Source organism: Humulus lupulus, chromosome 7, assembly GCF_963169125.1.
Source record: "Humulus lupulus chromosome 7, drHumLupu1.1, whole genome shotgun sequence".
Taxonomy (NCBI): domain Eukaryota; kingdom Viridiplantae; phylum Streptophyta; class Magnoliopsida; order Rosales; family Cannabaceae; genus Humulus; species Humulus lupulus.
In genome coordinates this window covers 129,881,432-129,907,585 of record NC_084799.1, presented here as the reverse complement: position 1 = coordinate 129,907,585, position 26,154 = coordinate 129,881,432, and the positions used below count along the sequence as shown (strand labels likewise).

Here is a 26,154-nt window from a genome sequence, read left to right as displayed (position 1 = left end):
CAGGCAAAACAAGGTTTTACTTCTCCCTCCCGTGCATCACTTTCTTCCATTTCTCCTTTGGAGTTTTTGAGCTCAAAGTGAGGTTTCAAGCTAGGAAATCAAGGGGCTGGGTTTGTAGACTTGGTTCAGCCATTGAAGGAGGTTCAATCTCGAATTTGAGGTGAGTTTCAGCCATAAGTTTCTGGCTTTTACTCTGTTTTAGTTTAAGATTTCAGTTTGTGATTTCTTGGTGGTTAGTTGGGATTAATGGGAGTTGGGTTGATGTTTGACTTGGGTTTTGATGAGGGTTTGATATAGATGTTGTTTGGGGGTTAAATTGAATGTTTGGAAGAGGTTTGGAACTAGTTTGAAGCTTTGGTTCCAAGGGAAAACGCAGGGAAAATTCAGCTGGTGCTTGCTGTTTTGCGTAATGAGCCGCGGCGTGGCTATGGTGTGCCGCGGCCTAAGTTGGCTTCTGGGGTAAAAATGCCTCTGTCGGGGAGGTGAGCCGCGGCATGGCTGTGGTGAGCCGCGGCCCATCAGGGCACTTTTGGCCAGAATTGTGTTTTTAGCTTGGGGATTCAAGCCTTAGGCCTCGGGATCGATCCTACTACCCGGTTTAGTGGGATTTGATGTCTCGGAGGCTAGGTTCTGGTTTGGGAACCCTTTGTTATCATTTTCATTGATGAATCCTATATTTTGGTTATGACCAGGTGACTGTCAAGGAATTAATAGATTGATCGTTCTCAGGGGTCGTTCTTATAATAACTTTCACTCGAACTAGAGGTAAGAAAACAGTGTATGAATACAGTTGCACCCTGTATATGTATATGACATGCGTGGTTTGCTATTGAAGCATGTTGATTGATATATGTGGACATGGAATGCATATTAAATGCTAGTGAATGTTGATTACCTGTTTATGGCACTGACTAGTCAGGGACACTGACCTAAAGGTCAGAAACGGCATGAGCATTCTAAACGCAGGGCCGAATGAAGATTAGATCTAATCGATATCAGCATTGAATGGCTCTATGGCATTAATGCTGGACCGACCCTAAAGTCGATGAACTTATAAGCGCTTGGCTAGTCTAAGACTAGTACTCAAAGCCAGGGCATAGGGCCCCGGTGACTGTTGTCACATGGCTAGGGAACGATGTTCCAAGGTTATGACCTCATGGTCATGAGGAAGGTTATGTTGGTGACCATTCACCATACACCTATCCTGATCAAACTTATGAAAGGATAACTTATCAGTTAAGCCCTAGTCACCCTATCGTCACATGGCAAAAGGGAGCTGTACCCACTTTTGTGACTTTTGCTGCTGTCACCTATCTGTTTTGGACTGTTAGTCCTGAATGATTATTATGGTCATTGTTGATATTATATCATGCTTTATTGTGTTTTCTTGCTGGGCCCTGGCTCATGGGTGCTATGTGGTGAAGGTAAAGAGAAGCTCACCCAACCTTGAGTGGAGAGCTTAGGCGGTGTTGTGTACATATTTGGCCGCTTGACCACCACGGTCAGGGAGTTCTCAGAGGGACTAGGGGTTTACCCTATTTTTGCCTCTTAGGTCGGCGGGGATTGTAAATTTGAAACAGTAATGACCATTTTGTACTGTAAACAACTTGAATGGCTCATGAGCAGTTTTTTTACTTAATGAAATGTATTCTTTCCTTTTTACTGGTTTTTCACCTTAACCTGTTAATAACACTTAGATCACGTTTTTAACCAAAGGACTCGGGTAGCGGGTCAAATTTCCTGTTCACTGTTCACCGTAATTGTTCTGGGGTAACCAGGGCGTTACAAGGGGAAATGGCCAAAACAGGGTTATAAGCTTGGGAACTCAAATTTAAGGGCTCGGGAAAGATTCTACTACCCGGTTTAGTAGAATTTGAGGTCCTTGAGGCTAGAATATTATTTCGAAGTTCTTAATTGGTTTAGCATTTGATGGATATTTATTATTATTGCGTTGTGACTAGGTTTTACCGCTAAGGCTCGGAATTAGGGGATCGTGCTCGGGATCGCACTATACGGTCAGCTCGGGAGACAGGTAAGAAAACTATTTATGCCCATAGAGCAGGGCATGGCCTAATTATCTACGTTTAATGCTATGTATGAGTATTTATAATTTTTATGCCGTGTTTGTGTGATTATGACTGATCGGCGAAGGCCGGGAATGGCAATAAGCATGTTGAATGCAGGTAGAATGGCAACAAGCATGCTGAATGCAGACTTCCATGGCATGGCCATCTAGGATGTTGTTGTAACGCCCTGGATAGCCAAGACCGTTACACTGTGTGTTTATAAAGTGCCAAACTTGCTAATCAAGTCATTTAATTAAAAACGTGTTATGAAACTATAAAGGAACTAGGGTTAAAATGTTTTGGTCTCAAAAGCCACATTTTCATTAAGAAGCATCTCTTGTTTACATGGAATCCCCAAAAATATCAAATTTAAAGACTGTATACAAAAGTCATAAAGTTTAGGTACATTGACAAGCCATATTAAGGCAAAACGAACAGTTAGGCAACCCCTGTCCTGATCCACTCCTCGACCGTGGTGATTGAGCAGCTGGCTATGTACATTCCACCCCGAAGCTCTCCATCTCAGGCTTGGTCCAACTTGCCCTTGCCTTTGCCTGCACCACATAGCACCCGTGAGCCAAGGCCCAACAAGAAAACACAACAACAGAGCATAAGCAATCAACAGACAATTTAATATCTCACGTTGCATCACAAGTTCTCAAACATATAATCATTCAGTATAACCACATATTCAACATACTAAACATATCAACTCATATCATATATCATTGGACAAATGATAACTAGGGCTAGCGCTCTCAGGCTGCTCCCTCCATTATCCCACTGACTCCGGCCCGCTTAAACCGAGCTCAGTGAATATTAAGCTGTCCTCGGCTACCAGTGGCCAAGCCGCGCCCTGTGCGCAAGTGTTATGCACGGCACTCTTAGGCCGCTTTTACATGTCCCATGGCATAATACCATCATTGACACGATACAAATATCGGGAGCACTTAGTCCCATCACAAACATATAACCGAGTGCAGTTTTCATACCTTTCGATACGTTAGCTTTGATCACTCGACTCCTTGAGCACGATCCCCTTCGAGCCCTAGCGCTCACCTAAACACAACCATAGACCAAAGTCATCATCAAACCTCAAGTCCAAAACCTAGCCTCGGGGCTAATCCCGAGCCCCCAGGAAGTCCTAGTTCCACCAAACAAGGTGGTGGGATCAAACCTCAAACCCTTGGTCAAAAACCCTTGCAAATAACCCTAAAATCCTCTTCAGAAGGCAGGGTAGCGCTACAGCGCTCATGGGAGGGCACTACAGCGCTGCAAACAGAAGCAAAATCCCCTCAGCAAGCTTGGCCTAGCGCTATAGCGCCCAAAGGCTAGCGCTGTAGCGCTAGTCACAAGCAGGCTAACACCAGTTTTTCCCCCCTGCGATTTCCTCGAACCAACCTCAACCAAAACTCCTCCAAATCTTTCCCAAGCTCAAAAACAACCTTATGACCATACTCGACTCATCCCAAGCACCCCAAATACCTAGAGCTCAAGCACATGCATCCCCAAACTCAAAATTCACCATAGTCACTTCTAAACATTAAAACTCAGCAGAAACCAATTGAACATCAAAGTCAGAGCTTAGAATTTATACCTTTGATGAGATTTCGACCACAAGTTGCCTCTCGACTTCCTTGGCTTGCTCCTCCTCAGCCTTAGGCCTGAATTCCCTAAAGTTTCCATCCAATTCAACTTAAACACCATAGCTCAAAAACCAGAAACAAAAACTGAAGAACTCTAAAGTCTTGCCTCAAGTGTTAGTGACCTCTTGCTAAACCTCTGCCAATTCCTCAACCCTAGCTTAGGATCCTTGATGTTCAGTCTATCCCAGCTCTCCTCTGAGCTTTGCTCCAGAAATCCTCAAGAAACTGATGAAGGAAGCTTAAACCGACTTTAGAAAACTCTCTCTATTTTTCTCCCTTTCTTTTCCTTCCTTTTCCTTCTTTTTCAGACTTCTACACTTCTCTACACTTCCCACTAACATAAAGTCTCAATAATTCCATCCTTAGAAAGCCAAATGACCCTAATGCCCTCCCCTTTATTCCTAACCCTTTAATCCACTTAAGGGTATTCTAGTCATTTTACCCAATTCCCGCTAACTCCTCGAATGTCTCTAATATTTCTCGCTTGACTCCCGATACCTAATTAATCACCAATAATATTCCTCAATGTCAAGATAGACTCCAGTATATTCGCTAAATTCCCATTTATACCCCTAAGCTCACCTCGAGCCGAGTATAAATCCCCGCCATGACTTTTTCGCTACTTTGCTCATTAGGATCGTCTCGAGTCGCAGATCACAGATATATCCACATAATAATGTGGTCTCAACAATTATCACATATATCAATACAGTTATTCCCATAATGGACAAAATTACGATTATGCCCTTCTAACCTAATCAAGGCCTACATGCATACTAATACACATATTCATGCATATCAAATATTCAAATAATCATCTCAAATAATCATGCATCTTAATCATTAAAGTCACACATAATTCCCATTATGCCCTCCAGGCACGCTAATCAAGGCCCTTAAGCCTTATTAGCGAATTTGGGTCGTTATAGTTGTACTCACCCGTTCAGTGAAGTCCGTGAACTCGGTGCCTGGTAATGCACTTGGGTTCCTGAAGTTGGTGTTATCTATTTAAAGTTATGCATTTACTAGAATGAATTGTTATATGCTATGTGTGGGGAGTTTTCTTGCTAGGCCTTGGCTCACGGGTGCTCTATGGTGTAGGTAAGGGCAAGGGAAAGGCCGACCTAACATGAATTGGAGGGCATGGAGTGGCGCAGACATGTTTGGCCTACCTGGCCGCCACGCTAGGATAGTTTTGAGGAACATTGTACAAATGTTTGATTTTGTCGCTTAGGTCGACGGTACCCTAACTTTTGAGTTGTAAATATATTTTGAGACAATGTTTCGAGATCCCAATGTAACGCTTTTATAATTTTAATGAATGTCCAAACCTTTTATACTTAATTTTCATTAAATGAGTCTTTAATTGTATTTAATCACATTTTTTAGTATAATACCTTGATTAGCAAGCTAATGGAACATTTTAAAATCACAAGGTAACGACTCCAGGGAAGTAGGGCGTTACAACTTGGTATCAGAGCGTGCCAAGGTTTATGGTTCCTGAAGATTGACCGAACATGTACGCTCTCTGCCAGAGACAAGCTCGACTCAGGGATGGTCGGTATAAAGTCTATTATATGTTTAATTTCTTGCATGATTAACATAAATAGAGCATGATGAATGTATATAATACTAGGGCATGGCCCTTTGACTACTATATGATTATGTTATGAGTGCATTGTGTTGATTTGATATTTGTGTTTGACTGATTGAACTAGGAGGTGGTGTTTGGATGTTGTAATCGTGCTAATGTGAGATGTCATTAATTGAATGCATATTGAAGTTATGCCTTGACGATCAACTAGATTCCACGAGAATATGGCTGAAGATAACAACCTGGGTCAGGACCCTCCACCTGCCGCATAGAACTGGCAACAAATGTTTGCAGAAATGCAAGCTAGACTTCAGAGAACTGAAGATGAACTCTGAGAGCTGAGATAGCATGCTCCTCCTTGGGATGTTGGACTATAGATCCCACAGGTTATGGCACTAGTGCTAGCCCAGCCTATGATGGAGAACAGGTGGGAGCCTTTGTATGAAAGGTTCAGAAAGCAGCACCCTCCCACCTTTGAGGGCGGTCCAGACCCACTACGGGCAGAGCAGTGGATGAACATGAATTCTTATATCCTGGATTTCATGAGGGTGGAAGGGAATGAGAGGATGGCTTGTGCTAGTTACATGTTAAGGGAAGATGCCCGCATCTAGTAGGAAGTCGTGTCTTAGAGAGGGGATGTAACTACTATGAATTGGAATGAATTCAAAGACGTCTTTAATGAGAAATATTATAGTGTTGCAGTTCGAGCTGCAAAGGTGGGTGAGTTTACCAATCTGATTCCAAACAGAATGAGTGTCACAGAGTATGCCTTGAAGTTCAATCGGTTGGCTAAGTTCGCACCGGACTTGGTGCCTACTGATATGGCACGGAGGAATCGCTTTGTACGGGGACTGAATATGATGATAGCTCGTGATGTTAAAATAACATTGGATCTGAGGACTACCACTTATGCTTAGGTAGTGGAAAAAGCCCTTACTATTGAGGGTGCTGATGATCAGATATGGAAGGAAGGAGCTGCAAGGCACGATGCTCGGAGGACGGTGCCTCCCTTCACTGGCTCTAGCCGAGGTAGTGGCCCCAGTGAGTAGAGAAGAAAGGCCCCGGATTCTTTTGTTCCTCCTGGTTCAGATAGGAAGGCACGAGGTGCCTTTGGAGGCCATCAGAGCGAGAGAGAGAGAGAACTGGAGAAACTTCCTAGAGTGTCCACGATGCAGGCAACAACATCTAGGGGACTATAGAGTCAGAGCATGCTTTATCTATGGGAGTGTCAATCACTTGAGGAAGGACTGCCCACAAGCCAGAAAGGAAGAACTAAAGAGGAGTGACAGCCTCACTCTAGCCAGAGTGTTCATTCTAACCTAGACTGAGGCTGAGGCTGAGGCTAGTCCCTCGGTCATGACATATCAGATTTCTAGTGCTAGTTCTTCATTTACTGCATTGATTGATTCAGGAGCTACTCATTCATTTGTATCTGCTAGGGTGATATACCGTTTGTGTAGACCTTGTGATTTGTATGCTAGGGGCTATAGGACTTTGTTGCCAACCGGGGAACTGGTAGTCTCTAGGAGGTGGGTTAGAGCATTACCAGTGGAGATAGACAGTAGAGATTTATCTGTGGATCTGATTGAACTGGAGATGGACAACTTTGATATGATTCTGGGGATGGACTGGTTGTCAAAGTATGGGGCGATGATAGACTACAAGCGAAGGATGGAAACCTTTGAGCTGGAAGGAAAGGAACCCTTTATGTTTGTGGGGATAGTGAGTGGACCACAAGTACCTATGATCTCTGCACTGAAGGCTAAAGACCTATTGCAAGAAGGTTGCATATGACCTCTAGGATCTCTTCAGTTGGACCAGATGAGACTAGACTAGTGTGTGATTTTGTTGATTTATTTCCAGCAGACCTACCAGGGTTACCACCACACCGAGAGATTGAGTTTGTCATAGAGTTGGCACCAGAGGCGAAGCCGGATCAAGGACACCTTATAGAATGGCTTCAGTAGAGTTAAAGGAGCTGAAGATTCAGTTGCAAGAACTACTTGATCTAGGATTCATTAGACCCAACTTTTCACAGTGGGGTGCTCCAGTGTTGTTCGTCAAGAAGAAGGATGGGTCCTTAAGAATGTGCATCGACTACAGAGAGTTGAATAAGTTTACCATTAAGAATAAGTATCCACTACCAATGATCGACGACTTGTTTGATCAGCTACAAGGGAAGACGGTGTTCTCTGAGCTTGACCTTCAGTCTGGCTACCACCAATTAAGGATTAAGGAGGATGACATACCAAAGACCGCATTTCGTACGAGGTATGGACATTATAAATTCCTGGTCATGTCCTTTGGATTAACTAATGCCCCAAGAGCCTTCATGGACTTGATGAATAGGGTCTTCAGGGATTACTTGGATAAGTTTGTGATCGTATTCATCGATGATATACTGGTGTACTCCCAATCAGAAGCAGAGCACAAGCAGCATCTTTGTTTGGTACTACAATGGTTGAGGGAGCATAGGCTATATGCTAAGTTAAGTAAATGTAAGTTTTGGTTACCCCAAGTAACATTTCTGGGCCACATTGTGAGTAAGGAGGGGATTCTGGTGGACCTAACAAAGACAGAGGCAGTGAGAGACTGGTCGAGGTTGAGTAGTGTACCAGAGGTTAGAAGCTTCTTGGGATTGGTAGGGTACTATCGGCGGTTCGTTGAGGGATTCTCCAAAATAGCCACACAATTGACTGAGCTCACGCGTAAGAACACCAAGTATGTCTAGAAAGATATATGTGAGGATAGTTTCAAGGAGATGAAGTGGCGACTAGTTACCGCTCTGGTACTGAGTCTTCCATCAGACAAGGAAAGGTTTGTGATCTACTGCGATGCTTCAAGGAAGGGTTTGGGTTGTGTAATGATGCAAGCTGGGAAGGTGATAGCCTACACATCTAGACAACTGAAGAAGTATGAACAAAGGTATCCCACTCACGATCTGGAATTGGCAGCGGTGGTATTCGTACTTAAGGTATGGAGGCACTACCTATATGGAGAAAATTGTGAGATATACATTAACCATAAAAAGTTTGAAGTATTTCTTCACTCAAAAGGATCTGAATATGCACCAAAGGCGTTGGCTGGAAATGGTGAAGGACTACGATTGTCACATTTTGTACCATCCAGGAAAGGACAATGTGGTGGCCGACACATTGAGTTGGAGGGTCCCAGGGCAATTATTCAGTTCGATACAGATATCATAAAAGTTGGCTGAAGAGATGACGAGAGCGGGAATTGAATTGGTAGTTGGTCAGCTAGCCAATATCACTCTTTAGTCCACGCTCCTTGAGAGGATCAAAGAAGCGCAAAAGTAGGATCCATAGTTGAGGAAACATAGGGAGGATGTCTTAGCAGGATTGGCTAGAGACTTTTCTATTTTGAGATTGATCTGCTAAGGTATAAAGGTCGAATTTGCATTCTAATGGATTTTGGTATCAGATGAGAGATTCTGGATGAGTCTCATACCACTCCCTATTCTCTACATCCAGGTACGACAAAGATGTATCAGGATCTAAGGACTCTGTATTGGTGGTCAGGGATGAAGAAGGATGTGGTCGATTATGTGGCCAAGTGTTTAACCTGCCAATAGGTGAAGGCCAAACATCAAAGACCAGCAGGGTTGCTGCATCCTTTAGGGATTCCAGAGTGGAAGTGGGAGAATTTTACCATGGATTGCCGAGGACAGTGGGGCAACATGATTATGTGTGGGTGATTATTGATAAGTGCACCAAATCAACCCACTTTTTGCTTGTTAGGAAAACTTATACGATGGAACAATATGTTGAGTTGTATGTGAAGGAGATCGTGCATCTCCATGGGGCTCCGAGATCGATATTGTCAGACAGGGACTGTTAGGAAAAATATATTTGCCTCAATGGAAATTGGTAAGAAAATACAACTCTAGACAAAATATTACAAATAAACTTTAGATTGATTAAATAGTGTTACAACTCTATAACTGAAAATGCAAATAAATAAGAGAATGATTAGAATAAGAGAATGGTGAAATACAACTCTAAGCAAAAGATACAAATAAAGCAAAAGTGTTTGTAACAAAAGAAAAGAAAAGATTACAACTCTAAACAAGAAATACAAGTAAATAGAGAGGAAGAATATGAAGATGAAAAGCAATAGAATAAAAGAAAAGAACAAGAAACAAAAGACAAACAACTCTCACTCACACCACCAAAGTGAAGAGTGTTGGGGATCACCAACTTGAACAAGGTTTGAAACCTTTGTCCAAAAGCTTATTTCCCCCTAACTCAAGCACTAAGGGATCTCTCATAGATTTTGGAAATGCTTTCTGGAATAATCAAGCCTCTAAGTGTTTCTAGCCAAGTGCTCTAATGGATAGAAAAATTGTATCTTTCAAGTGAGCAATAGGCTTCTATTTATAGAGTTTAGAGACACCATTTGAATTTCAAATTCCACCAACCTCCATGACTGTTACCGATGATTAATTAGATGGTTATGGAATTAAAAGTGAGATTTGGGAGTTATTTGGGTTTTTGGAGCTGTTCAACACAATTGGAAAAAACTGAAAAAATGGTCAGAAAAACACCTGTGGTTGCGACCGCTGCTCTCTGTCCCACAGGCTGCGACCACCAACATTCTGTGGCCGTGGCCACTGACCAATTTCAGCACAAAATTTATGCTATTTTTCCAAACGGTTCCAATGCCCTCTCAATTGATTTTGTAACCCCCCAAAACTCATTATTGGGGTTAAAATCATATCTCTAATAGCCATTTCACATATGGCTTTAAGAAATTCATCTCAATATTGTGTAACAACAAATCTACACAATAAATGGCAATATTTGGAAGTTACAAATTTGTAGCTGAATTTGTAACACCAAATATGTTACATATTTGGATATTTATCATATATCTAAATATTGTAACCAGAGCCGGCTATGTGGCTGTGCAAGCTGGGCTATTGCCCAGGGCCCAATTTATTTACCTCCCTTTTCAGTTTTTTTTTATTAAAATAAATGAAATCAAATGTGTTCCCACTTTTAAAGGAAAGATTCCATTTCTAAAGACTGTTTCTATTCTCAATCCCACTTTTAATGTTAAATTGTTAATTCATAAATATTTAGTCAAACCCTCAAACGGTCAGTTGCTTTCATCATATATATATAATATTATATTTTATATTAAAAATCAAGAGTAAAATTCATGAATAGAAAGGGATAGGTAGGCTTTTGCAGACAAAAAAGAAAAAATAGCAGTAAGTTAAAGGTTGATTCATTTTTATTTATTTTTGGTTGGCTCACCATCAAGGCATCAACATCAATTTGGTCTCAAATGCATCAACCTCTCCATCAAGGCGTCAAGATTAAAGTAAGGTATCTATATATATTTTAATATATATGAAGAACAAAGAAGTGAAATATGAATTTAATTTTTTTTGTCATATAGTATTTTATTCTTTCTTATTTCTTGATTTGTTTTTTTGCCGTTATTTTTTTTATATATGATATATATAATGCTAAAATTACTAGAGAAAAAAAAAATGTAATATGTTGTTTTTTTTAGTGTTCAATGTTCATTCTCCTTTAATACCGTTAATCCGTTCTATTATATTTTATTTTTATTTGCTATTTTTAATTGAGATTAATCACTAATTTTTATTTAATTATTAATTAATTACTACTTATTAGTACTACTTTTTTTTTATTGTTGTAGAAATATCACTGCATAGATCAGAAAATTAATTGAAAAGGGTATTGGGCAATTGACAACTCTAAATTTGTGACAGTGAATTTTTTCAATTTGAAGCTTTTAAACTTTGAAGATGGAATTAGCAGCGAATACCAGGTTCTTTTGTTCCTTTTTTCACTTCTAATTTAATAAATTATTACTATAATGATTGTTCTTTGAAACATTATATTAGTTCTTGTGGTTTTTTTTTCACTATGCCTCCTAAGATTAGAAAACATGAGTCTGGGTATGAAAAACGTAAGAAAAAGAAAAAAATTGAGGAGTTAACTCAATCTCAAAGAGGAGCTCTTGATAAATTTATTATAAAAGAACCACAAGTTTCTTTAGAAAATCATAATTATGACATTATTGATGTTGAATTTCCTGAAAACATGGTTCCTAATGAGAATGTTACTATTGAGAATCAAACTGAAAGTGTTGATGTGGAAAATAGAGGTGACGTGCCCATTAAAAATGATAATGTGAAAAATAATAGTGACGTGCCCATTGAAAATTATAATATGGAAAATCAAAATTCTAATACTAAAAATAGTGATGATGATCATTTGAATAATTCACTTGAAAATGAAGATGTTTTAGAGGATAATGATAATAACAATGAAGAGCAATCAAACCCATTTGAACATTTTCTTGATATATTTGATCCAAGAAATTGGGATGCTCTTGATTAAAAAATGATTGATTTATTAGTGATGAAGGGTCCAAAAAGAGATTGTTCTATTATGAGTGGTTCTAAAGCTAAATTTTCTAGACGATTCACTGCTAATTTGTATACTAGAGTTTTATCAAATGGAGAGAAGTGTGATCGAGATTGGCTTGTTTATTCAAAAGAGTTAGATAGAGTATTTTGTTTTTGTTGCAAAGTTTTTAAAAGTGGGATTGGTAGAGACATGTTAACAAATGAAGGCTTTAGTGATTGGGCACATATTGGTGAAAGACTTAAAGAGCATGAAATCAGTATGGAACATGTTAAAAGTATGACCACTTGGTATGAATTGCGTCTAAGGCTCGAAAAGAATCAAACGATTGATAAAGCTACTCAAAGACTAATTGAAAAAGAAAAAGATCATTGGAAAAAAGTTTTACTAAGAATTATTTTAATAGTGAAATTTCTTGCTAAACATAACTTGGCATTTCGTGGTTCTAATGAGAAATTGTATCAAAATAGTAATGGAAATTTTTTGGGCTTAATTGAAATGTTGGCAGAGTTTGACCCTATTATCCAAGAACATGTTAAATGCATTACAAATGATGATATTCATAGTCATTATCTTGGGCATAACATCCAAAACGAGTTAATACTTGTGCTTGCTTCTGCAATTAAAACTGAAATCATTAAAAAAGTTAAACAAGCAAAGTATTTTTCTGTGATACTTGATTGTACTCCTGATGTTAGTCATCAAGAGCAGATGTCCTTGATATTGAGATATGTGGATGTTTCTTCACATTCTGTTAGCATTGAAGAATCATTTTTAGGATTTTTAAATGTGAATGATACAACTGGTCACGGACTTTTTGATGTTCAACAAAATGAGTTGAAAAAACTTAATCTTGACATATTTGATGTGCGGGGACAAGGCTATGATAATGGGTCAAATATGAAAGGAAAACATCAAGGTGTACAAAAGAAATTTTTAGACATAAATCCAAGAGCCTTTTATACTCCTTGTGGTTGTCATAGTCTTAATTTGACATTATGTGACATGGCTGAATCATGTAGTAAAGCTAGAGATTTTTTTGGAGTTATTCAACGTATTTATACGATTCTTGCCAATTCTACTAAGAGATGGCAAATTTTGAAAGATAATGTGAAAGGATTGACTCCAAAATCATTGTCATCCACTCGTTGGGAGAGCGTGTAGATAGTGTTAAAGCTATAAGATCTCAAATGTCAGATTTTAGAGAAGCTTTACTTGAAGTGTCAGAAAAGGATGAACTTGATTCTAAAATAAGAAGTGAAGCAAAATCCTTAGCAACAAATGAGCTTGGTGATTTTGAGTTTTTAATAGCAATTATTATTTGGTTTGAAATATTATTTGCTATTAATTTAGTTAGCAAGCTTTTACAATCAAAGGATATGCTTATTGATGTTGCTATGGAAAAAATAAAAGGGTTAATTTCTTTTTTCGTGGGATATAGAGAAACAGGTTTTTATAATGCCTTGAATAATGCTAAGGAAATTGCTATTGAAATGAATATTGATCCAGTTTTTCCTCAAAGGCGCACAATTCGAAGAAAAAGACAATTTGATGAGAATTTGAATACATCTGTTGAGTTATCTGGAGAGGAATCTTTTAGAGTTAATTATTTTCTTTACCTTGTTGATCAAGCCATTGTTTCTCTTACTAAGCGATTTGAAAAATATCAAGAATATGAAAATATTTTTGGTTTCTTGTTTACTTCTGACAAGCTCCAATCGTTAGACAATGCAAGTTTGAAGTCTTGTTGTAGTCATTTTGAAAAGGCATTGAAACATAATGAACATTATGATATTGATGGGAATGAATTATATGTGGAGTTAAAGTTATTAACATAAATCTTGCCTAGGAAAAAAATGAGAGCGATTGATATATTAAAGTTTTTGAAAGGCTTAGATTGTTTTCCTAATATAGTTATTGCGTATAGAATTTTGTTGACTATTCTGGTCACAGTTGCTTCTGCAGAAAGAAGTTTTTCAAAATTGAAGTTGTTGAAGTCATACTTGCGGTCTGCCATGTTACAAGAAAGGCTTAATGGATTAGCATTGATCGCGATTGAAAATGATATTTTGGAGACTGCAAAATATGAAGAGTTGGTTGATGAATTTGCTTCAAAAAGTGTGCGAAGGATGACTCTTTTTAAGTAGAATGTTGATATTAGCTTAAATTTTGTAATGGAAAAATAACAATTTAATAAAATAGTTTGAATTTTTGGTGCTTAATTTTGTAAAATATATAATCGTAACAATAATATTTGAAAATATTATTAGTTTTTAGTTAAACTTTTTTTATTTGTTAGGGGCCCAAATTTTTAGATTAGAACAGGGCCTCCAAAATATTTAAGACGGCCCTGATTGTAACTCTCTATTATATGTTACAATATGTGACACTCTTTATCACATTTATTTAATCTAAAACATTATATTATAAAATAATCTAATATTATATTATATTATAAAATAATATAACAGGGACCCCACCTTCACTTCTAAGTTTTGGGAGAGCCTGCAGAAGGTTATGGGCACGTAGTTGAGATTCAGTACAGCGTATTATCCTAAGATGGATGGGTAGTCTAAGAGGACGATTCATATACTATAGGATATGTTATGAGCCTGTGTGTTGGATTTTGGGAGATCTTGGAGTAAGTATCTCCCTTTAATTGAATTTTCTTATAATAACAGCTATCAAGCAACTATCAGAGTGACTTCATATGAAATGTTGTATGGGAGGAAGTGCAGATCGCTCATTCATTGGGATGAGAGGGTGAGAGGAAGTACTTAGGTCCTAAGGCCATTCAGAGGACTAATGAGGCAATTGAGAAGATTAGAGCTCGGATGCTCGCCTCCCAGAGTAGACAGAAGAGTTACTCAGACTTGAAGCGTAGAAGTATAGAGTTTCAAGTCAGTGATCATGTGTTTCTCTGAGTTTCTCCTTTGAGAGGAGTGAAATGAGTTGGAGTGAAAGGCAAGTTCAGTCCTAGGTTTTTTGGCCTCTTTGAGATTCTGGAACAAGTTGGAGAGGTGGCATATAAATTAGCCATGCCTCCAGCCTTATCAGGGGTCCACAACTTATTACACGTGTCTATGCTCCGAAAGTACGTATCAGATTCTACACATGTGCTAAGTTATGAAAACATGGAGTTGGATCAAGATTTCTCTTATGAGGAGAAACTGATTCAGATCCTAGACCGAAAGGATAAAGTCTTGCGGAACAAGACCACTGCCTTAGTAAAAGTGATGTGGAGAAACACAAAGATAGAAGAGGAAACTTGGGAGCTTGAGTTTGATATGCGGGATCGATACCCCGAGCTATTCAGGTAAATTTCGAGGATGAAATTTCTGTAAGGAGGAGATAGTTGTAACATCCCAAATTTACTAATAAGGCTTAGTGCCTTGATTAGTGTGCCGAGAGGGCAATAATTGACTTAATTGTATTACTACGTGATTAACTGTGATATATGTGTATTAGTACGTGATTACTTTAATTAAATTATTATATGACTAGATATGCATGTGGACTCGTTTGTGTTGTTAATGGCATATTTGTAATTGTTGACTCGTTGAGGGTATATATATGTTTATATGTGTGTTATGGTTGAGACCACGATATTGTGGGGATATATTTGAGATGTGTGGTCTGAGGTGGCCCTAGGGAGCAGATTCGCGGAATAGTCACAACGAGGTCAAAAGCTCGGCTCGAGGTGAGCCGGGGGTATTTTGGGAATGTAGTACATATTCGAGGTTACTGGGTAACATGTAGCTATTTAGCGATTATTTAGGTATGCCAGGATTAATTGGGGATTTATAGGAATACTTGAGGAATTAGTGCTTATACAGGGGTGTCGATTAAGCCCCGGACATAAGTCAGTCATACACCGGACATCAACTTAGGTCCGTAATAAATTTTTTGGCAACCGAGCCTACCAGACATAAGTCTGTCATACATCATTGGACACCTTAGGTCCAGACACACTTAAGCCTTTATTGTACTTGAAATGTTAAGTCATACAAAACATAAACTAGATCATAAACTAAACTACCTAATTTTCCCTACCAAAAACTAGGATATTGGAGACAAGAGCAGGATTGAAAACTCTTAAAACCAAACAATAAAAAATCATAAAATTCCTAAAGAAAATAAGATGAAGAGAAGATCTAAACCATAAAGATAAGAGCTTACCGAAAACCTTAAGTTTCAAAGAAGTTGAACACCTAACCAAAAGTCATTATAACGAGTTAGGATTTGAAGAAAATGAAAAGAATAAGAAGAACTATAATTAACTAAACCTAAGGATAAAGAATACCTTGGATAAATTAGAACTTCGATCTACACATCAATACCAAAAAAATCACTCTATCTTACTTCCAAAGTGTTTATAAAAGCTTTAGATTTGAAAGCTTTAACCCCAAAACCCTAGTGTTTCTCTCTATACGAACTTAGCAGCTTGGAGGCTCTGAAATGTGCTTGAAAGATGATGAAAAAAATGGCTGAGTGAAGGGTTCTATTTATAGAGTTCAAGGAGTGAAACTAACTCCTTTTAAAATGAATAAATAAATGATTAAAAATACATTTTTCGCTCAACAGATGCCCAGAACTCAGTCAAAAACGTTCAGGAACAAGTCAAAGTTGTTGAGGGCTGTTTCTAGTTTCGGATTCCACGAAAATTCAAAAATTGGTCACTGGAGCCGATATATTTCTTGCATCATAATCTCAAGAGTCCGTGGTTTCGTTCGTGTGAAGTCGACCTGTTTTCTGTATCAATCATAGGCGATATATCAGCCCCTATAGTTATGATGTATCGGCATACACTGATATTTCAAACACATTTTTGCACACTTTTAGCACATTTGAATTTGTTTAAACCACTTTGACTGAGTAAAACATGATCCTAGACTTATCCATGATTACTTTTATTCATCAAAAACCTTAAATCTTTAATAAACATATATGTGACAAATGTCACAATCTTAATTATTCTATCTAAACCTTAGGTTATAATAAATAATATTCTTAGGACTATCTTCATTAATCAAACCTTATGATAAAATTAATATTTCCAAACTATAGGCTAAAATATAAAATCCATAACTATCTCTACGAGTTTCCAACTAAATCCCGGCTTGAACCAATAACCAGGAAAACTAAAATACTAAGCTACTATTACTACTACTATCTAGCTAAGTAAAATTTCTAAGACGCTACAAGAAGGGATGGTATTATACCCTGAAGAGATACGCAAGTCTGGGGAAAAGAGGTTATAAAGCTCTGTGCAGCAATGAAAACCACGCTCGGGCTTACAAAGATCAATTCTTCTGGGCGGACAACTTCTTGATGAGGACTAATCCCACCTTACTCCTGGACTTCACCACCGTCGGTAAGTACTGAAACTTCATAAGTTAGCCAAGCCCTTAGCTCTTAAATGACATCCGTATCTATTTTCCCGATCAGGTCCATATCATCGTACCCCATTCGTGGAATCCTTCGACAAGAGGCTTCGGGCGATGGGCTCCCTCTCCGACGAGGAGTTAGAGATTCCCCGTCTCGTCACCGATGCCCGTCTTTGACAATGTGGGCTGCTGCAGGCGGGACAAAGTGTGAATCCCGTGGTCCTTACCTTGTTTCGAGACTCGAAGAGATCTTAGATAGAAGCAAAGCTACACACAGACTTCATGGCGGCCAAGGCACTCAAGCAATACCAGCAGCGCCTTTGCGAGGAGTGCGTAGAGAGTGTTCTTGCCATTAAAGTCATCGAGGAGGCGCAAAAAGATGAGGAGCTTGAAGCAGAGCTGAAAGCGGGGATCAAATCATCCTCCGCACACCAAGGTAAATCTCTGATCCTTCTTCACTATGCTAGGCGCGTAGGGGAGGGAATTAGTCCCGACCATATCTTGGTCTCTCCCTCCCTTCTCAAGTGTGGCCAAGTTTTCGGAGCGTTGCTGGTTTGCGAAAGAGTATCAAGATTACCAGGATCTTATCGAAGTGTTCCTTCACAATTCGAAGAGAATAAGGCATCTTCCTGGCTTTAGACCTCTTGATGAATCGACGACCATGTATGCGTCTTGGTTTTGTTAGTACGAGACCAACTTGACACAAGAGATGGGTTGTCTCATACATGACTATGCCATTACCCTCCTCCACCATGAGGAGTCTGACCGTGGTGGGGATCCCGAGGAGTTTTAACTTTCCTTTTATGCATGTATTATCCTTCTATGGTTTTCTCTTCATTTATCATGACTGATCAGGGTGTTTCCTTTGCACATATAGCATGGGCCTTTTTGATTTGGTGTACTCGAAGCGTCAAAGGGTGTCGGGCCCTTCCGAGATCAACCTCCAAATGGTCCCGACAACCGTGCCACCGCCTCCTCCATCTGTTCCGGCATCCTCAGTCGCTGCTTCGATGGCCCCTATCTCGGTCGCAGCAGTCATCGGCAAGGTCATAGACCTTGAGGTCTCCTCCCCCCGAGATGAGGGGTTCTCTGGGAAAGGCAAAGAAATTCCTTCCAATCCCCCTCAATCCAAGGATCCTCGTCTGGTTATCTTTCCGGAGTACTACGATCATGACAGATCGAGTCTACGCAAGGAGGACACTGAGTACTATAATGCTCGTATCGGCGAGGGCAACGAGAGCGTCCAACTGTTGACCTAGTTTCTGCACGAGGACTGGCCAAAAGAACCTGTCTTCACTCCTCACCGCGAAGAAATTGAACCTCTCCTCCTGGGGAGAATAAGAGAGAGGGCCATACCACTCGGCACAGAACTCCTGCAGGGACTAACGACGTCCCTATGTGAAATGACAGCATGTAGCTTCGCCCGTTGCGGTGGTGACAACGAGGTGGCGCTGGTGGCAACTAGTCGACACACTGCCACTAGGGTAAGCCTTGGTTTCTTTTTGAGCTCGATGAATGTCTTGTTTTTTCTTTCTTTTTGCTGATCCATCATCTTGAATTCACAGGTTGCAGCTTTAAACCAACAACTCGAGGAACTGGTGTTGACGCGGTCTATTAAGTTGAAGAAGACTCCGGAGGATTTGGCTCGCGTCCAGGTGGAGCTTGCAAAAATTGAAGAGACAGAAGTTACTCTGGAGGAACATTAACGGCTTCAGAAAGAGTTGGAGGACACCAGGGGCCTCGTTCACGAGGTGGAGGATCAACTGGTCGTGGAGAGATCAAAATTGTCTGCCTTGGAGGAAACATCTGCCAAGCTGTTGGAAGATGCCGCGATCTGGACACGGACCGTGGAGGAAGAACTGGCCCGAGTCTGTGAGGATTTTCAGATAAGCCGGATGGAACTTGAAGCCCGTGTTGGTGACCTGGAAAAATTAATGGGAACCTGTCCAAAGACCTCGACGTGATGGCTGAGGACATGCTCTTTATCGCGTGGTAGAACAACATGGACATGGACCTATCCTTCACAGAGGATCCTGATATAGTGCATCTCGAGGCAAACATTTCCCGCGAGGCTCAAGAGAGAGATGCCTCGGTGGCGGGCCAGATTCCCGAAGACAACCCAGTGGTCGAGTTAGTGACAGAGGTGCCATCAGGCGAAGGCCCCCAGTAACTCCTTGAGTAAGATCAGGCCTGCGTGCCACAAATTTTAGGGGTATAAACATACATTTTAATGCTCGAGCCCCCGAGCACACCTGTACTTGTTTTCCTGTTTAACTACGCATCTTTTCTTACTCTTGATTCGATTCTTTGAATTCAACGCAACCTAAGTTGCCACGCGAATAAGCACTCAAACCGTTTTAAACACTTGGTTCTATAAATTCAACATAACACGAATGCTACGAGAACAAGAACTCAAATCATTTTAAACATGGTTCTATAAATTCAAACGTAACACGAATGTCACGAGAACAAGAACTCAAACCATTTTTAAATTCTTGGTTCTACAAATTCAACGTAACACAAATGTCATGAGAACAAGAACTTAGTCTTGGTTCTATAAGTTCAACATAACACGACTGCTACGTAGACAAGAACTCAAATCATTTTTAAACTCTTGGTTCTATAAATTCATCGTAACATGAATGTCACGAGAACAAAAACTCAGTCTTGGTTCTATAAGTTCAACATAACACGACTGCTACGTGAACAAGAACTCAAATCATTTTTAAACTCTTGGTTCTATAAATTCATCGTAACATGAATGTCATGAGAACAAGAACTCAATCTTGGTTCTATAAGTTCAACATAACACAAATGCTACGTGAACAAGAACTCAGATCATTTTTAAATTCCTGGTTCTATAAATTCATCGTAACATGAAGTCACGAGAACAAGAACTCAACTTGTTTCAAATACCTGGTTTCCGTGTTTAGTCTCTTGTAGGCCCACGGTCCTAGAAGTATCTTTGACGCAAAATTTAATAAGGTCTTTATTCGTTGCCTCATGCCCCTACAACCTGAAGGTTTGGGCTTTCAGGGGTTCTGGCATGTGAAAACACTTGCCCCCCGAGTATGCACTATTCAAGAGGATGCGGGTTTCGACACTGATCTTTGAGTACATATCTACCTTCTGGGCTATCTTCTCGGGAGGTGAAGTTATCGAGACGCCCAGATGTAGGCCGCCTGGGTATTGCACAGATTAGGATACGGATATTACTCTTTAGGTGCGCGCTGTCTTTGGTAGGTAACCTAAATTCTTAAGTTTGTTACACTGGCTTTTCTAAATATGGGGTATAATGATATTAGGGGCGCTTCGCTCATGACTAGCCAAGCTTCCCATATCACGGATTCCCGAGGCCAAGTACGGGTACTTAACCTTCCGTTCGCATCTCGAGGCCAAAAGATTTGGTCAGAGCTCCTCGGGTCCGGTGTCTGGAGGAGATGACAACAATCTATTCTCGCAATACTTGGGTTATCTAGCTCTTAGGTACTAAGCTTAGTTCTGCCTAGAACTGAGTACCTTCTAGGATAGGCTTTATTAGTTTCCTATTTCCTAGGTCATTCCTTGCGAGGTGCGGTGCTGCCCTAACTCCTTACCCCCCAAGTGATCAGAGACTATTCTGCTCTACACATCATTGACAGAAGATAACGAAAACTAAAGAATACAAGCAAAACAAACAAATTTCTTGCCGTGTTTTATATACACGGTTTCCATTACATGTGCCCAAAGACTACAAGTGATATTATAGAAATAAACAATGTTTGTTGCTCATACTACTGGTAATACTGGCAAAGATTCTCAGCATTCCAGGTGTGAGGAATCATCTCTCCACTAAGTCAGGCTAATTTATATGTTCCCGAACATATAACGCTCTCCACCTGGTATGGGCCCTCCCAGTTGGGTCCCAACACTCCTGCACCTGGATGTCGGATGGCTAAGAAGACGCAACACCAGATCACCAACCCCAAATTTTCTATCCTTCACTTTGGAGTTGAAATATCTGGCCACCTTCTGCTGGTAGGATACTGCTCGTAGTTAAGAAGCTTCGTGTAACGACCCAAATTCGCTAATAAGGCTTAAGAGCCTTGATTAGTGTGCCAGGAGGGCATTAATGGAATAATTGAGATTTAATGAGTAATTATATGTTTAATAATGTTTATATGATAACTGATTATATTGTGTGGTAATATGATATGTGATATATGTGAGAACCACATTATTATGTGGACAGGTTCGCTGAGCACCACTCAAGACGATTCTAGGGTCAGATAGTGGGAAAAGTCACAACAGGGCTTAAGTTATGACTTAGGATAAGTCGGGGATACTTTTAGATAGCAGGTAGCGATTTGGATTATCAGGTCATGAAAATAAATATATGGAGATATATTTGAGGTTAGAATGTCTAGGCGGGAATGTTGGGGGATTTTACCATTTTGGCCTCGGGGACGGTTCCGGCACCCCGAGCCTCGGGATTAACTTAACAAGTAAGTTAGACATAAGGAAGCTTTTAGAAGAAAAACACAAACCGACCAAACACTTCACCTCAGCTCATTTTCACGTTCAAGGAAAACAAAGGGGAGAAAACACAGAAAACTAAGGGGAAACAAGCTGGAATCTCTTGGATTTGTGGTGAGGAATTGAAGGTTTAGCTCAGGAGTAAATCAAGGAACTAAAACAGGGATTAAGGTAAGCATCTAAACATCTTTTCTGTGGTTGAATTCTGGGTTTTAGCTGGGTTTTGGTTAAGTGCTGAAACAAATATAGTTTTGGTGTTTTAAGGCTGAATTAAGAAGGAAGCTTGGGAACTTAGCTTGGCCATGGCTTGGTGAGGTGATTCAACAGCAAAGGTAAGTTTCAACTACAAGTTTAGAGGTTTTAAATTGAGTTTGAGTGGCTGGTTTGAGTGTTTATAGCACTTGGGTTTCAGAAATTGAAAGGAGGAGATTAGAGTGTGTGAGGCTGTGTTTTCTTGGGAATTATGTTGTTTAGATCATGCTAAAGAAGTTGGGAATTAATTGGTTAAGAATTGGAAAGCTTTGGGATGGTTTAAGGTGAGGTTTCAGACTTAGAAGTGGTGTAAATTCTGGGTTAGAAGGGGAGGGCCGTGACTCTGTTCTAGAGCGTTGCGGCCCTAGCATGCAAAGAAGCCAAGGAGGCTCGGCCAAGGGGGCGCACCGCGGCGCCCAAGGCAAGGGCTGCGACGCGTGTGTGGTTCAACATGGGAGTAGGTTCTATTTTGAGGAAGGGTTGCGGCTAGGCTTTGGGGGCCGCAGCCCTTGGTTGCACACATGAGTTTTTGAGGGTTTTAAGCACGGGAAAGTGGTCTAGTGTGCTCGGGTTTGGTTTCACCACCGTGCTTGGTGGAATTTGGAATCTCGGGAGTTAGTTTTGTAACTGGAAACCTATATTGGAGTATTAATGGAACGTCATACTTTGGTTGTGACTAGGTGATAAGGCTTAGGCTCGGGAACGGATCGTGCTTGAGAGGCGTCGCTCGTAATTCAATAATCGCATAAACTAAAGGTAAGAAAACTGCACCTGATTGATTATATGAGACAGGACTAAGGGCTCCCTAATGTAAATGCTTGAAAAGATGGTATTATGCCATGCAAGCCATTTAGTAAACCAACGGCCTAAGGGTGCCAAGGGTTTCACTAGCGCACAGGGCGCGGCTCACCCACTGGTAGCTGAGGATAGCTTATTATGCACTGAGCTCGGTTTAAGCGGGCCGGAGTCAGTGGGTTAAACAGAGGGTGCGGCCTATGTCGTCGGCCCTAGATATTATTTGATATGAGTATTATATGTGATAGAATGTTTCTTGTATTGGATTGCATATGAAGAATATCTGTTGAGGATTATCTGGAGGGAATACATGCTTACTGAACTGTTCGTCTATTATCATTTTTTGAGATATTTATGATGTTTTCTTACTGGACCTTGGCTCACGGGTGCTATGTGGTGCAGGTAAAGGCAAGGGAAAATTGGATCAGCCCTGATTGGAGAGCTCAGCGAGCAGAATGTACATAGCCAGGTGCTCGGCTGCCACAGTTGAGATCAAGCAAGGACATGGAACCTAAAAGCTGTCTGTTTTGTCTTAGTATGGCTAGTGGATGTTCATGTGTTTTTTAGAGTCTGTAAACTTGTTCTAACCTTGCTTTTATATGGGATCCCATGTTTACTACATTTTAAATATATGAAATTAATCTCTTGAGACCAAAACCTTTTTAATCATAGCTTTTACATATTTAGTGACATGTTTTCAAACTAATGACTTGATTAGCAAGTCCTACACCTCTATAAGTACACAGTGTAACGGTCTTGGCTATCTAGGGCATGCGTAGCTCTTCCACGAGGTCTAGGGACTCTCGAAGTAAGGCATGGTTCGTGGTCGGATCATATGTATCTCGTCAGTGCGTGGAGATTGCTGCTTCAACCAGGAGCATAGCCTCGTACCCGTAGGCCATTGAGAAGGGAGAATGGCTGGTGGAGGTCCATGAAATGGTACGGTAGCTCCACAATGCCTTAGGCAACTCCTCCGGCCAAGATCTTTTTGCCTGCTCTAGCCTTTTCTTCAAATTGGACTTGAGTGTCTTGTTCACTGCTTCCACTTGGTCGTTGGCATGTGGATGGGCTACGAAAGAGAAGCTCTTGATGACACCATGTCGTTGACAGAAGTCTGTGACACTTTGCTGTCGAACTACAATCCGTTGTCGGATACTATCTTCCTCGAAAGCCCATACCTGCAAACAATATTTTTATGACGAAGTCCAAAGCCTTTTTGGATGTAATTGTGGCGAGCGACTTGGCCTCAACCTATTTCGTGAAGTAGTCAACGACCACTATGGCGCATTTTACCCCTCCTTTCCCAGTAGGCAAAGACCCGATAAGGTCGATGCCCCATACGGAAAAAGGCCATGGGCTGGTCATTTAAGTAAGCTCATTTGGAGGCGCTCGGGGAATGTTGGCGAAGCGTTGGCATTTGTCGCATTTCTTGATGTAATCCATTGCATTTCCATTCATGGTGGGCCAAAAATACCATTGTCTTAAGATATTTTTGGAAAGGCTTTGCCCCCTGGCATGATCACCGCAGAATCCTTCATGTACCTCTCCCAGTATTAAACTGGCTTCTTGCTGGGACACGCAACGAAGCTAGGGCAAAGAACAACCTCGCCTATACAACCTATTATCCATAATTATGTACCTCGGCACCTGGTACAGCAAATTCTGAGCTGCCTTCTTGTCTTGGGGCAACTCCCTGGAGACGAAGTATTTAATTATCGGCTCCATCCACCCATCTTGGGGTTGTACTATCTCCTCCTTATCTGGAGCCAAGATACTCGGAGACTCCAAGTAGTCAATGGTGACCATGTTGATTAATTTGACGTCTTTGGTCGTAGCCAGCTTTGCCAAGGCATTCGCATTGGAATTTCGCTCCCTCGGCACTTGCCGAATAGTGAAATTTCAGAAGTTGTGCAGCATTTCTTGAGCCTTTGCCAAGTATGCTGCCAGTTTTGTTCCTTGAGCCTGGTATTCTTTGAGAATTTGGTTCACCACGAGTTGGGAATCGCTAAATATCTCGAGTCCTTCGGCCTTGAGCTCTAGTGCCACGCGAAGTCTAGCGATTAAGGCTTCGTACTCTGCTTCGTTATTAGAGGTGCTAAACCCGAAGCGGAGAGCACTATGCACTCTATGCCCCTCGGGGGAGACAAAAATAAGTCCCGCCCTAGCACCATTCTCATTTGAAGACCCATCCACAAATAACTTCCATACTAGTCCAACCACTGGGGTGCACTCGGTTCTCTCCTGATTCCCGGTGCACTCGGTGATGAAATCGACAAGTGCTTGTCCTTTTATGGCAGTCCTCGAGAGGTAGGTGATGTCGAATTGACTTAACTCTACCGACCACTTCAAGAGCCTTTCCGACGATTCGAGCTTCTAAAGGACTTGTCTAAGCGGGTGGTTCGTGAGGACCTTAATTGGATGCACCTGGAAGTAGGGTCTTAGCTTCCGAAAGGCCACCATCAAGCAGAAGGTTAACTTATCCATCGGTGGATACCTAGATTCTGCCCCGAGGAGTCTCTTGTAGATGTAATAGACGAGGTGCTGAATGCAGCTTTCCTCCTTAACCAACGCGGCACTAATGACGTCTTCCAACACAGCCATGTAGAGTAAGAAGGGCTCTCCGTCTACTGGCTTGGACAAGATTGGATGGTTTTCCATGTGTGCCTTGAGTTGTTGGAACGCCCGTTCACACTCTTCTGTCCATTCAAATCTCTGACTCCCTCGGAGAATATTGAAGAAAGGGACGCACTTGTCTGTTTCCTTGGAGACAAAACAGCTTAAAGCTGCGATCCTCCCTGTTAGGCTTTGAACATCTTTATGTTGCCGTGGAGAAGGCATGTCGATTAAGGCCTTGATTTTTTTGGGATTTGCCTCAATTCCCCGAGCACTTACGATGAATCCTAAAAACTTGCCAGAAGCAACCCCAAATATGCACTTTGGGGGGTTGAGCTTCATCTCGAACCGACGGAGCACTGCGAAGACCCTAGCCAAGTCACCTACATGACCTGGGGAAGTCCGGTACTTAACCAACATATCATCCACATAGACCTCCATGTTTCGCCGCAACTGGTTCTTGAACATTTTATTAACCAGCCTTAGGTAAGTGGCGCCAGTGTTCTTCAACCCGAAAGGCATCACGATGTAACAATACACACCCTTATCGGTTTGAAAGCTGGTGTGCTCCTGATCAGCGACATGCATGGATATTTGGTTATATCCCGAGTGTGCATCCATAAATGACAACAACTCGTAACTGGAGGTGGCATCGACCGTCTGATCTATCCTGGGGAGTGGAAAGCAATCCTTCGGACAGGCATTGTTAAGGTCCAAAAAATCTATGCATGTCCTCCAAGTGTCATTCGACTTTGGCATAAGGACAGGATTTGACAGCCACTTGGGATATTGGGCTTCTCGGATAAACCCATTGGAGAGGAGCTTGTCTACCTCGACCTTGAGGGCCTCTTTCCGAGTTTG

General features: G+C 40.9%; 1 pseudogene; it reads left to right on the top strand.

Annotated features, from left to right (window-relative positions):
* Positions 1-11,227: 11,227 nt before the first annotated feature.
* LOC133792187 (uncharacterized) lies at positions 11,228-13,878 on the top strand (annotated as a pseudogene).
* The last annotated feature ends 12,276 nt before the right edge of the window (positions 13,879-26,154 follow it).